We start from the raw sequence: 14890 nt of genomic DNA, 5'->3' as shown, positions 1-14890 counted from the left end.
AACATCATTTCTAAGTGGAATATAGAGTAACGTGCATACAACTTGTCCTTGAAAATCTGCGATTTTCGTCAAAATATTGCGAGAAGGAATTTACAGGTACACAACTTTTGTTTTCAAAATGTAGAGTTCGAGACCTAGTCTAGAATTAAGTCACACATTTTTATTCGAAATCGTTGCTTCAAACACGTGGGACCGGATTCTCACAGTGAATAGTGTCACCTGCTTTATAACGCATTCGACAAACTGAGTTTTGTCAACTATTTTTGTCCCCGTTAGTGTAATGAAGTGGTTTCCTGTGATCCGGTCGCTTGAAATATGATTAGTTAACAATAAAAAGCCCTGAATAATAGAGATCTTCGGATGAAAGTGTACCCTTAATGAAAATAACGAAAAAACAACTTCCTCATCAGGGTGAGTCAAAAAAAGCGGAACCCAACCCCCCAAAATATAATTTATATTTAAAAAGTTATGTAGCATAACAATGACCGGAAAGCCAATTTCATAAGCTATACTTTTAGATGAAAAAATTACTGAAAGTGCTCAATCCGTTCAAAGAATATCACCATTTAAACGCAATTACCCTAAAACCTGTTTCGTCCAAGAAAATAAGCAATTTATTGTGTATTCAAACAAAGAAAATGACACAGAATACTTGTTCCAACAACTGTCAACAATATATGTATTAACAACCCTGGTTAGGCAAACAATATAAAATCCACTTAAAAAAAAAAAGACGGGCCTTCAAAAGGACTTTGTTGAATACTTCTATCTTTTAAACTGAGGTTTTATCGCTGGTGACGTTTGAAGACAATTGTGATGACGATTCTTGAAATCGCATTTTTGGACGAAAGAGGTTTTAGGGTCATTGTGTTTAAACGAACGCACAAATCTCCCATAACCGGGGGTTCATTGGTTCGAAAATGAAATAAGGTTCGTTAATCCGTCCGAAGGTTCAATAATCTGCAGGTTCACTTATCCGAAGGTTCGGTAGTCCGAATTTAGAATAAGGTTAATTAGGCCGAAGGTTTAATAGTCCGAAACGAAAACAAGGTTAAATAGTCCGAAGGTTCATCATTCCGAAAGCACACAAGGTTCGATAGTCCGAATTGTCAATGATGTTTAATGCTGTCAATTCGGACTATCGAACCTTAATGTCGATCCGGACTATCGAACCTTATCGTCTATTCGGACTACCGAGCTTTCTGACTATTTAACCTTATTCTATTTTCAGACTAATGGGCCCTTCGGACTATCGAATCTTCGGACTATCGAACCTTCGGACTATTGCACCTTCAGACTAACGAACCTTTGGACTAGCGACCCTTCGGTCTAACGAACCTTTGGACTAACGAACCTTCGGACTAACGAACCTTCGGACAATCGGGCTGACACCAATTGTTCAATGACTTCGGCTTCTTAAAACTGTGAGCTGTAGCATGCTCCATTCGCTTTCGGCTTTTTTAAAATTACCATTCAGAAATTTGTGTCGGGTTTTGTTTGTTGTTTCGTTCGTTCATTCAGCCATGGGTCTTACTGAAGTTATCGTGCATTTTGATTGGGTTTGACATCGCTTTCGTGTTTTCTTTTGGTTGTTTCTTCTATTTTGTTATGTCCCTTCCTCAGCATTAGAAATAAACAGCTGGCTCTACGTATCTAGAAAGAACATAAACAAAAACACTCTCCAAAATAAACCCGTCCTTTCTAAATATCAGAAACGAAATCGCCGTAAAAACACAGCAGGAGCAGATGTCCTTGATGTGGCTACAATAATAGCAATTGTTTGATTTACTCTCCCTCCAAGACGATCTGTATCCTCTTTCGCCATCACTTAAATCTATACCTGTCAACCGCCCACGCTCTGCTGCAATTAACTTGTCTTTCTTCTCCCTGTGGACGATCAGAAAGCTTGTCAATGACCATCCAGTAAAATCCTGGCGTAAGGTTGTGCATGTGAAGTTCAACTGCACTTCGGGGAATTTTTCGTCCAGTCGTCGCATTTACCTTTCGGGCGGAAACTATTGGTGCGTTTCCGGGGGTGCGTTGATCACTCTGTCCACAAGATGGAAAGGCGCTTTCAGCCATCGGCTTGTCAGGTTCATAGGCTATAGTTACTGTGCACAATAGCAGTAAACAACGGTGAATAAAACAATTAAGATTACGGTATTCAATAGAATCTAGGTACGGGGTCAGTGACATTTCATTTCATTTTCCTGCATTTACAGCCGCGGTTATTAAGACATTTTTGGTTGATAGCACCATGTTTTGTTTTATTTTTAGTCCAAGTATCAAAATAGTCATGTTTGGGTCTGGTTCTTTTCTCTTGGGTTTCATGAAGGGCTGTGTTGGCGGGTGCAGAATTTGTGATTAAGGGCGCGAACTCAAACGCCACTGTGGGCATAATGGTACAGTAGCGCGCTTAGCCTATAAAAAGTATTTTAATATCTCGAGTGTGAACAGTTTGCTTCAGCTTAAAAAAACAACATTACTATTGGTCGAGAGCCCGTCACAGGGCCGGTCTTAAACGGTTGATAAAGACCGGCTGGCTGGTCTTACAGTGTCACATGAAATTTTGACTCCTATGAAATCCGGTGCCTTTGACCGTTTTATTGGTTGAACGTCCACAATCCTCTCGTAGGCATGCGCAATAATACCAGTGAGTCTGAATTTCATAGTCCTAAATTCACACTACACCGGCACAGCTGCGTTGTGCGGCACATCGCGCAAGGAGTTAATTACGACACTCGCGAGACTGAATATAGCCATTTCTAATGTTTGACTTGTTTTGACTTTTGGACCGAAGAGTTTTGATTATTTGAACGAAAAGGTATTTATGAATGAGAATAAAAAACAAATGTGTGCTTGGCCGGTTTTAAACACTCTTTGTAAGTCTGGATGCTAATAATTACCCGAGCCGAAGCCGAAGGCGAGGGTAATTATCAGCATCCAGACTTCAACCGGTCTTAAACAAAGTGTTTAATACCGGCCAAGTGCACATTAATTCCCTTAATTAAGAATAGAAAGTTTGCATGGTGAGGATTACAGTTTGTGGTAAGTTTGTGGGAACACCATGTAAAATTAATCTCTTTTGTGAGTTTCATACATGAAATCAGCATTTCATTTAAATTTCACGGCACGCTTTTTGTAAAAGTTAGCTTGACTTTCCAGGTTGTGTATAGCAAGCCGCCAGTACCCATCAGCATCTCTTCAGTTTTATTAATTTGATATGGAATCCACTTTGCTCTCACAGACTCGACCTCGCTCAATAATCGTCCGTCCCCAGTGGTTCGCTTTTCAGAGTAAAACGCAAGATAAAACATTCCTTTTAACTACCGTGGAGGATCGCTTTTTTATCGATAATTCGATAATTCCAAGCGAGGACGTGCTCACGAAGTGCGCTCGCTTCCCTCCCTTTCCGTTTTATTCAAACCCTTCTAGGAATTAGTACATGTTGTGCCCATTTCGTGCATTGAACACCTCCCAACCCGAAGGGATATAATCTGCCCCCGCACATACATACCAACTCTCACCGATCCCTGGTGAAATATCTCGTTCAATGCACTCTTATTCTTAAAGTCAATCGGTTTCAATTGGCCTTCCTCGTATAGTTTTTCCTCTACAAGAGAGAACAGCGTTGATACGGTCGATTGTACATGCGTCGGTTTGTTTCACGCGGCCCTTGATGCCGGACACTTTAAGGCGATATTGCCCGGGTCATTTTACCGTAGTGTCGTGAGCCGTGATCGAAGGCAGTTAGCTCTCGCTTCCTCGTCCAGGTTCTCTAGCGCAAGCACGGAAGAAGCAAGCCATGGTTGAGGTGAGCTGTTCAAGGTCTTACCGGTTTACAGGTTGGCCGATGATAAATTGCACTGAACGCGCATTAAAAAGTGCAATACTTGGAAGGCTCCAGAGGAAGGAAAAACAGGAAGAGCAATGTATCATTAACATGTAACTATGGTGCCGTTAAAGATGCATTTGAAATGCAGGTACTTTGCAAGCTTCGTTGCAATTACGTGGAGATTTTAGCTCTTGCTTTCCATAATGTTTCCTCGAAAATAATCTCACTAGTGTGACCCCGAAAAAGGCCGGAATGTGTCAACATTCTGGGTCCATGCGATGGAAGTTTTCAGTGAAATTGCTCAGTGGAATCGGAAGGTACTATGCTCTGAATTATCAAAAATACGTCAATCCAATTGAACTTCGTTAATAATTGGAAACATTTATGTCATAAATCTATCCAATGTGCTCTTAATTCATATTCAAGTTCCCGCCATCTTCAATCTAGCTAGCCACAAAATCGTCCGGCTACACACGGGCGGCCACCGGAGACCCGCTCACGAGCCGTGGCAGTGGAAACCTCGTCCCCAGGGTGTCGAGCAGTACGCACCCATCACTACCTGCTCTCTCACCCTGGTATTGGATCATTTGCATGTGCAAGATTTTTGAACACGTATGCAAATGAGGGCTAGTCTGGTGCCTGCCTGTGTGTTACATTTGCATTTGTTTTTGTATGCGGTGTCTGGGGTAAAACAGAATCAATTCGTCGTAGCGCGAGCATGGCATGAGTTACGAAAAATACGATTTTATTTTAAAATATTCCTTTCCTTTCCAATTTGTTCATATTAATATGAAATGTGATACTGCATATTGTCTTGTTAAGATCGTAACAGTTTAATTAAAATAAAATCGTATTTTTCGTAAGCCCATTTTCATCGTATGAGCGTGTATTTTATGTGCAACCATGCATGTTGCACCAGAAGTAATACAAAGAACTGTTTAAAAACATAACAAGCCCGCTGACGTCAATATTAAAGAATAGTAGGCCTATAGCAGGAGTATTATTGTTTTTGCCCACTGCATCTTTTAACTGATTCCAGAATGAATTGAAATCAATGTCAGGGAGTCAGAACATCAACAGAGTGAGCTGACATTGCGGGGAATCTTTTGAAAAGCTCGGATATTCTTGTTCCCCCCCCCCCAATGTCAAAAGGCCTTGCGATTATCAAGCGGGAGTTTAGTCTTACATACTCCACGTACTCCACGTTGTGAATAACAACACCAAGTACACGATATAAATCCATTTCTAGCCAATTGCGGTATCGAATCAGGATACAGGAAGAAAGTTTCCTATCCAGGGCTTACTATTGGAAACAAGGGTGGAAATAAAGTAAGCACTGGGGACGAGGTTGTGGCAGTGGTGGTTGACACCGGGGCAGACACGAGGATCGCGTGATGGCTAATCGAACACTCTCGTGGCAGTTTTACTTACACGTCTAAGCTAATCGAACGCACCCTATAAAGGCGCTTCGCATTTTCTCTAGCTCACGCAGCCCAAAACGATTAAAACCATTCCAGACACATTCCTGAGAAATTTGGTCCCGACTTCCGCAAATTTCAGCCTGTACAAGGATCGACCGGCGCTGTTTTGGGAATTGGATTTAAATGCAATTCATTCAACAGCGCTTGTCCTTCGTCAAGCTGACCTTTGGTATTTTCACTTATTACATTTCTTTACCCAGGGCATGCCCAAACAGTTCAACTAATTTTCATTGGGGCCCTGCGTACACTGCAAATGACTACACATTATGTACAAATACAATACTTTACAAATACAATACAGCACAATGAAATACAATAAACGCATATGGGATTACTGCAGTTGTAAAGCAATTATTAGAAATATTGTACAACTATTACAAAGAAACAATGTACAGTTTGAAACGACATCGCTAAGAGACTTTCCTGAAGGCCCAATGTGAAATAAGTGAACACAACGAATTTGGACATTTCTTGTGACATCGGGAAAATATATTTCTATAGGCCTACATTCGCTGATTACAGGAGGGGCAAAAATTCCGCGAAAAAAAGCTTTTGGGAGAAACACGGGAAAATTCCCACCCGGCTCCATATTATTATGGCAACCAAGTATATGTTAACTAAGCAGTAACTCATCATTGTTGCCAATCAGTAAGGTTATTCAAATCACATTCAAAAGAATCAGTTTTTTTCACAAGCTATCCAGAAAATCGATAAACTCATATTCAAACCCTTCTCCAAAATCCATTTTAGTATTCGATCCCTCCGTATGCATGGCATGCATTGTTGGTATTTAATCAAATTCTGTTCGATTGAAATGTTGAAAATTTGAAAGCGCACGATTGGTTATTGTCAGGATCGTGGTCAGGAATCTTTTTATTTCAATCAGAGAAACGTTTCTTAAAGGGCCCGTCACTCGCTCACTCACTCATCCGCATAGACAGCATAGGTCCGTCGCGCCGATCTCCTGTGCCCGCATCCTACAGCCTCATTCCACATGCAGTCAATCTGGCTAGGCCGTCCGAGTTGTTCCAACCAAGATGATCTAAGACGGCCACGCCGGGTCTCTTCCAGCCGGGGGTTCCCCGTTGACTTCTCTTGGAATTGATGGCGATGCCCAGAATGTGTAGTACGGAAGCGTATCCGCGTTACTGCGTTACTGAGATAAAAATATCTTGGAAACATGGAATTCACTGAAAGCGCACGGATTTCCACGTTTCCATGATAGGCTTTCATGGAATTCAGGGTTTTCATGATGGGCTATCGCTGCATTCCGAGTTGTAAAGATATTTTATGATGGAACTTTATGTTTCCAAGATATTTTATCTCAGTAACGCAGTAACTAGGATGGTCATATGTATACGCTTCCGTGGTAAAGGGCCCATGCAATGTAATGTTTAAATGCAATCCTTGAAAATGCAACTTCGTGTCCCATATAAACTACAGTTGCGCCACTGGCATTGTGCCTACTCCTGATCGTACTTTATACCTGATCTACCGAACCTCAAAATAATCAGAATTCTTTGTCGGCGATTCGGGTGCCGGTGGCGCTTGATCGGACTTGCTCAAAGTTGACAGTGAAAGCTCGATTTTCCTGAGCACGCGAACTCTCTCTTCCATGCTCATTTTATACGCTTATCAGTGCTCATGAACGGGTACGGATTTACAATCAACTGACCCATTCGCGTGACATGTAAGACTAAACTCCCGCTTGATAATCGCAAGGCCTTTTGACATGGGGGGAGGACAATAATATCGACCGGAGCTTCTTAAAAGATTCCCCGCAATGTCAGCTCACCCTGTTGATGTTCTGACTCCCTGACATTGATTTCAATTCATTCCGGAATCAGTTAAAAGATGCAGTGGGCAAAAACAATAATACTCCTGCTATAGGCCTACTATTCTTTAATATTGACGTCAGCGGGCTTGTTATGTTTTTAAACAGTTCTTTGTATTACTTCTGGTGCAACATGCATGGTTACACATAAAATACACGCTCATACGATGAAAATGGGCTTTTGCCGACAAGATAACAAATATTTTATAGTTTGTGTCTAGGCAGGGCCGGTGTAAACGGTAGTTCTGTAGTTCCCCTGAGGATGTCCCCCGGACAGATTTATCGGGTCGTGAGTCGTGACCCAGTAAATCTGTCCGGGGAGACACATTTACCCCGGTAAATTTGTCCCCCTCCAGGTAAATCTGTCCCCTGCCCAAAGTTAAATGTGTCTCCCCTGGTAAATTTGTCCCCGTGCCACGGCACAAGTATAGCACCCAGACTGTGTATTATGCGTACGTGCGCAGCGCGTCGCGTCGGTGTATGCTGCAAAATTTGTGGCAGCGATTATCACACGTGCATTCTTGTAGAACTCCACGATTCTACAAAAGGGAAATTTATCTAATAGGAAATTTCGTTAGGCGCTATGATGTTGGGAACATTGACCAATCAAAGTAGACATTATAACAATGCGGCCATCGCCGCGCCAGCTACGCGTGCAAGACGTCTGCAGAATACGGATTGCTGCCATTTATCCGCAAACCCCCAACATATTAGCTCGATCGTTTTCACATCTTGGAAAGAGACCAAGTTCAATATTTTCAGTTCGATATCTTCATGAAAGGTAGACAATTTCAAAATGTATACCCCGTGGAGATAATTCATCAAAACAACACAAGGAACTGGCCTTCTGCGTGGCAAAACTAGGGGAGAGGGGACAAAAAACCTGGAGGGGACACAATAACCTGGAGGGGGACAGAATTAACGGGCTGGGGAGAACACTTTTACCTAGGTAATTCTGTCCCCCCAAAACCAAAAAGTTGGTTTCAAAAAAATGGGCACAACCTTCGGGCAGAGAGTACAGCCTACTACGTGGCGCACTTGAAGAAAAGACCAGGATTTCTGAATTGAACCAGACAGTCAAAATTTGCAAAACGACCATTTATACCCATGCTGTAGAAAGGCATTGCGAAGCGCATGGTGACTGTTCAACTTTTTTTCGAATTTGCAACACATACGTTGACAACCTATGAAAGAAAACCTATAGAAACCAATAAACTATAAAACAATCATAAAAAGCATTGTGCCGTTATAAATTGTAAACCAATGTTAAAGAATTATTCGTACTTTACCTTCCGTGGTTTTATGTGAATAGACTAATGAAAAAAAATAATGAAAAAAAAACCTATAAAAATCCATAGATTACGAGCAAAACGTGCATACGCATAAAAATTATTGTACTATTGTCAATTTGTACTATTGTGAACCATTGTAAACTTTTAAGTCTTACTCGTTGCAGTTTATCCTTCCTGACGTTTTAAAACAATAACAATTAATGGAATACGTCTGCTGCCGTGCATAATTATCCGACAATATGTTTGTCAGTTAATTGTAATTTTCTGGGGGGGGGGGAGGGCTTGATACATGTTCCTAAACCTCTGCAGATTTCAGTGTAAATATTTTATACCACGGTTCGTAATTCGCATGCGACTCTGTTTCCATTTCCGTTCCCGTATTCAATATCCGTTAAAAAAATTCCCTAATTAGCAAAGCCAGATGATATTTTTTTTTAATATTTAGCGATCTTTGACGAGATTTCCAGACCTTGCTTGTCAAATCGCAGATCACAGCTTCAACAGGAAAGTCAAGGAAGGGAAGTTGTGTTATTCAGAGCTGTTAGTTTGCCTGCAGAATAACACAATTTGAATGTCGCCAATGTTTCTTTGAAGATCTCATTATTATTACGATGAATACAATAATATTCCAGTGTTATAAAAGAACTAGGGCGGGCTCGGGTAGACCTGAGATTTGCTTGTGCAGCGACGGAACCGTCGGCATCAAGTAGACAAGTCATGCTTTATATAGTCACAAAACTGGGAACTCGTGTGATTCTCGTACATGGAACAACCGTGCACACGTCACCCCACCCATGTTAACGTTACATACCTAGTGTGGACATTCCTTTGTTTTCGTGTAGTTAAGAAAAACCTCTGGGAAAAAAACCCCTCATTTTATTCACACTTTGAAAACACTTTCAACCCAATTTTTTCCCTATGATTCCCTTTAGTGTTTCTCTTCATTTTGCCACGGATAAACCAAACCCCCAAATGACTCTAAACCTATTTTTCAGAGAGGGGGAAACATTGTGTGGACGTGTTCACGTCCACACAACGTCGCTGCTACCTTATTACTGTGGACCTCTTTTGTTCGGAAGTCCACACAGTGAATGTTATGCTTGTAACGACGCGACGACGATTTCTTGGCATAGACGTGATCATGGTCTTCAAAATGGCGGTGCCCGTGTTGATAACAATCAAAAGATCTGTTTGTGTTTATTGAGAGGGGGCATAATCGTGCATGCATCATCTACATTACGTGTCAGAGTCAATGGGAAAATGTTTAGTTTCGGGGCCGCAACCATGGGTCTGTTAATTTTTGTCAGACTTATGTTCTTTTGAAATGAGTGTTTTTATAGCTGAGAACCTATAAAGGAACAGGTAATAATGTGCATGCAAAATTCAAGTAATAATCAGTTGATAGTATTTTTGCAGTTCACTTACTGTTATTAGGCAATTCTTATTTTGACCTTTTTTTTTAACTAGACATGTTTTGAAGCGGTTTGAGGCTTTGAGAAACCTATAACAAGTTTGGAACAAATTTGAGCAAACAGGCGCCCTTTTGTTCTTGTGCAATCAAGAAAGACAACTTTAATAATTATTCGAATTATTTATAGTGACTTTAGAACAATGATAAAGAAAATACACTACATTTTAAAAATGTTAGGGAATAGTCAGGGGCAAAATGTAACAATATTAGCAGTGACAGTGAATCCAAAAGAGCGTGGAGAGGACCAAGTATAAACTGTGGTTATATACAGGGGCGGATCTAGATTTGAGGAAATGGGGGGATATGAAGGGAGGTGGGTTGAGTAAAGGCGTGCCAGGGACACGCCCTACTGTGGTGGGTCCGGGGGCATGTTCCCCTGGGAAACTGTGAAATCTGCTCGCATTCTAAGGCAATTAGAGAAAAACAAATTAGGAACTTTAGCATTCAATTGACTGTATTTTTGGCCCCATTTCCCATTTGTCCTATACATTTAGTAAGCAGCTGAACGCGGTGTTGCAATCCCCAAATCCCCTAGATCCGCAACTGTTATAAATAATTTGATAAACTTTGAAACTACTGTACGGCGTGCAAAGTAAAGTGCATGATTATATAACGCTAGACATTCTTCCAGCCTTGCAGACTACCCCATGCTGTACACCAGGCTGTATTTTCTGTTTACTGATAATTTCGTTCCTGTCTCGTGAAAAGTACCCTTGGGTTTGGAAGGCACTGTATGCCAGATGCAACTAGACTATGTCTTGATTTTATAATGCTATTCAACATACAGGATTGCCACGTTAAAAATGTGTGCAGCGATTTCTGAAATTGTCATTTAAATGTTAGTTATCAAACAATGATAGCCTATACGTGTAACAATGACAAGATAATTTTTTTCATCATTTGTCATTTGTGCATTTGGTTCGTTTGAAGCAACAAAAGTGCTCAAATTCTAAAGATTAGTGCTTAACAACTAACCTTATAAAGTTATAGCTCTGTGAATGTTGTATATTCCGAGAGAACAATATTCTAGGACTTCGATTTCAATACAAAAGTTGCTGAATCATATGTTTGAATTGCGCCCGAAGTAAGCGTCCGGGACAAGTTCCCATTGAGCCGATTGCAGCTACGTGCTGAACCGACGAACTGTAGCAACCAGCCGCCAAATAAAAAAGGATTATCTAACGGGAATTAAAAAAAAAAAAAGCGTCATTAGACGCACCTTTTGAAACGACCTTCTTGTATTGTTTTCTTGAAAATGACAGCATGCGGAAAGACTAATTTCACAGGGAGTTTAGTGCCATTACTATCTTTATACAAAGTAAGTTTTTTTTGTCAACAATAATTTTGTCAGTTACTTTTGAATAGATGCAAATGATGTACCGGTGTCACATGAAAATCCGACTCCTATGAAAATCGGACCCTTTTTTTCCTATTATTGGTTGATCCCTCGCACGTGACAGGTCACTCTCCCAAAACGATCCTAAAAATAGCATAGTATTGTACTCACGCGTGCGCAGTACTACCAATGAGCCCACATTTCATGGAGTCGGATATTCACGCTACACCGGTACTCTACCTTCGAGTACTAAAGACAAACCAATACATCAGGTTTCTACTTGTACATGGTTGGACATGATTACACTTACAGTGGCTGTAAGAAAATACTGTTGTATATTGCGTCATTTTTTATTGAAACAGCTACAGCGAAAATAGAATGTATTTTAGTTGATGAAATTCCTCGGTTGCTCACCAGCAAGATTTGCAGTCTCCCTTTACTTAATAATGTAACTCCTCAAACGGGAACGTCGATGATAAAAATGAAGTAGTACAGCAAACAAATGAGTTGTAATATTTTGAACCCGTCATGACAGTAATTGTTATAAATGTCAAGCAGTGCTTACAGGATTGGATCACTGCACAGCACCGAAGCGTATACGGCGTAGGTAGCGACAGGAATAGTACGTAAGGGTGCCATTAATCACTGGTGGAAAAAAAGATGCAAGCACTCTTACACGTTGCCAAGGGCACCTCGGATACCCTAAGCCTGTTACCCGAATCACCGCGTTTTCATGTACATGATTGCATTGCGCTTATTTTACGCCTTGTGCAGCTATTATGCTACATTGCACCACGGGCAATTTTATCGCCTCAAACGAGGATTTTGTGAAGCGCAAATCTGAGCCTACAAAATGCGCAACATGCACACTCGACAGGGAACCTCGTAAAAGGTTTGTGCTTGCATTGCAGAGAAAAAGACAGAGCTATACGACAGCTCTTTGGTGTGTTTTTTTTTCTTCTGGGCCCCTACAGACTTTTCTTTACCCCTACATTCTTAAACATGTTGTGTGATGACATCAAAAAACCCGACCTACCATCCCATTGTCCGCCGTATTAATGTTGACAATGTATTGACACGGCTTGTATATTTGTTGACCGCAGGATTGTCATCGGCATTGTCCTTAATTATTAATGCGCAGGAATATAATGTCACATTAATGATACACAAGTACGTATCGCTTTTAAAATGCAAATAATTGTGCTCTTAATGTACATGCCTTACATTGTATACACCGAAGTAAGTATTATACATCCCAACTTTAATAATACAATATATACAAACTTGATGGATAAAATACTCGTTAAAAAGAGTTGTTTTCCCTGCAGGCCCAACATTGTGACATAATATTTCCATTATACAACGTCCCTTTAACCATTGTGATTAAATTGTCATATATCTAAGAGTTTTAAGCCGGTAGGATAATGCTTTAAGAAATTCAACACTAAGTTATTCTGAAAATCGGGACAACTGATCACTTTTTTTTTACCTTTTACTTAATCAGCAAACAGTTTGTCCGAAAACAGTGTCCGTCTGACTATTCTTAAAATAACTAAAAACCTTGACGACAATTTTGAAAATGTGTGATTGTGCAGATACTTCTTATCCCTGGCCTAATCCCCTACGAGTTTCATTTAATTTCAGTATCGCATCACTGTACAATAGTTTATAGATTAGGATTTGAATAACACACAAGCAGATTGCTCGGACTGAAAACGCGAAAAATGGCGATTTATTCGCCATTTTAGTATTTAAATTGGCGTTCGCCCAACAAGATTTTAAGTGTGGTTATAAATTCTCTGAGATAAACACCTGGCTTTAGAAAATACCTCTTGTTTTTCTAGAAATCATAATGCGTGCAAATGTTTTGGGCATCGACCCGTTCTTTTCAGGGTGGCTGGGAAACGGGCATGGGATAGTCCGACTTCCCAGTTCCAGAAAGTCAGGTATGCGCCTTCTTGCAGCAGTGATCTTTCCAGATTTGCTGGGTCAATCATCTGTGTAATTCTCGGCATATATATGTAATTGTTCCTCCTATCTTATTCTATTTTAATTACTCAAATTTTATCTGTAGTGTGAGTCACTGTTATTGTTTTTTTTTTATCTGTTCAAGCTTTACTGTTTACATGTATGTAATGCTCAGCAATCATTATAAATATTAATTTTTACTGTAAACCAAATATTTTTAGTCATTGGACTTTCGCTTTGGTCACCATCTTTTTTTAACAATAACACCGAAATGAATGAATGAATAGTGAAAACTATCATTTGTCACAAATCAAAACAAGTTGCCTTTTTTTGTATTAAACAAATGTCATTTTGCTATTTTGTTTTCTCTTTGCTGTTTTCTCTGCCCGAGCCTCAATAACCCTAGAACAAAAATTCGGACGCTGCTATTTGGAATGTGTTAAGTGTGATTAAAAAGTGTGTCAATCGACAAGTATATAAAAAAACCCGGAAACTGACATTTTCAACATACCAGACCCAACGGTTTTACCTACACACATTTATTATTGATTTTTGGTGAATTAGGCGACCTATATCGACCCCCAAATTGAATCCAATCCTTGCAGGAAACTAATCAGAATTGGTTGAGCGCGCTGTGAACTGTAATTGAGTTTTCGAGTTTGTAAACTGTAATTGGGTAATTGTGTTTCGTTGTGTGGGAGCACACAATGATATTAATTCCGCGGTTCCCCCCCCCCCCCTTCCCGTATCTTGACCATCCCACACAAATTGAAGTACCGACAGTATTAAGTGTGAAAGAGCAGGGCCCATTTTGTCTGACGAGGTTGACCGAGTTTCTTAGAGGGATGATTTTTCAATGTGAACACTCATTTTGTGCGGCTCCAAACCATGAACGTTGATTATACCCTGAAAGTCTTAAAGGCATGTAGGATCATTTGCATCTAGCCCAAAAGTAATCTACCAATTATCAAACCGCTTTACTGGGATTAAAGATCGTACTGGTACTAAACAGCCCGTGAAAATATTCTGTCTGATCTGGCTTGCTGCCTTTTAGAAGAAATCAAGAAATGTAAAGGTAGCCCCCGCCCTAACTTCCAGCGATCAGTCAGTTGACTGAACACTGTTAGTTCGGTTGTGTAAAAATATTACACAACTTGTGTAAAATTTTACACAACTTGTTCAATTTTTTTTTACACAACTGGTTGCTAGGTTCATATAGTACACAGCCGAAATAACAGTGAACTATGGAAGTTCAGATTGCTATGGACGAAATCGTGCTTCGTGATAAAAAGGTTGGGTATGATTTCTCACTTTTGTCTCGAAAAAGGTGAGTTTTTGAACATTCTTCTTTAAATTTTCAGTGGTGTCATTAGTATTGGATAACGACCAAAATGCATGAAAAGCACATGATTCACTATGCCTTTACCTTCGCATGTATGATAACACAAATTAAAAAAAAGGCAATCGTCTGGAGACGTCAGGGGAAGTCATTAGCTGGCCTGCGTTATGCCCACCATGCGGTATAAGAAGTCTGTCAAACTATAGGCAGCCACAAATTGCCCTTGAAAATTTCCTTGGGAAAATTTAGGCCTAATGGGAATTAAACCTAATCCTGATGTATGTTTTCTGGAGACGAGTTCTTTTTTATGTACTCCATACCCGTGACCCAGTTT

The sequence above is a fragment of the Patiria miniata genome, unplaced genomic scaffold, assembly GCF_015706575.1.
Source record: "Patiria miniata isolate m_02_andy unplaced genomic scaffold, ASM1570657v1 HiC_scaffold_9, whole genome shotgun sequence".
In the NCBI taxonomy this organism is placed as follows: domain Eukaryota; kingdom Metazoa; phylum Echinodermata; class Asteroidea; order Valvatida; family Asterinidae; genus Patiria; species Patiria miniata.
Note: the sequence above shows the minus strand (reverse complement) of the source record.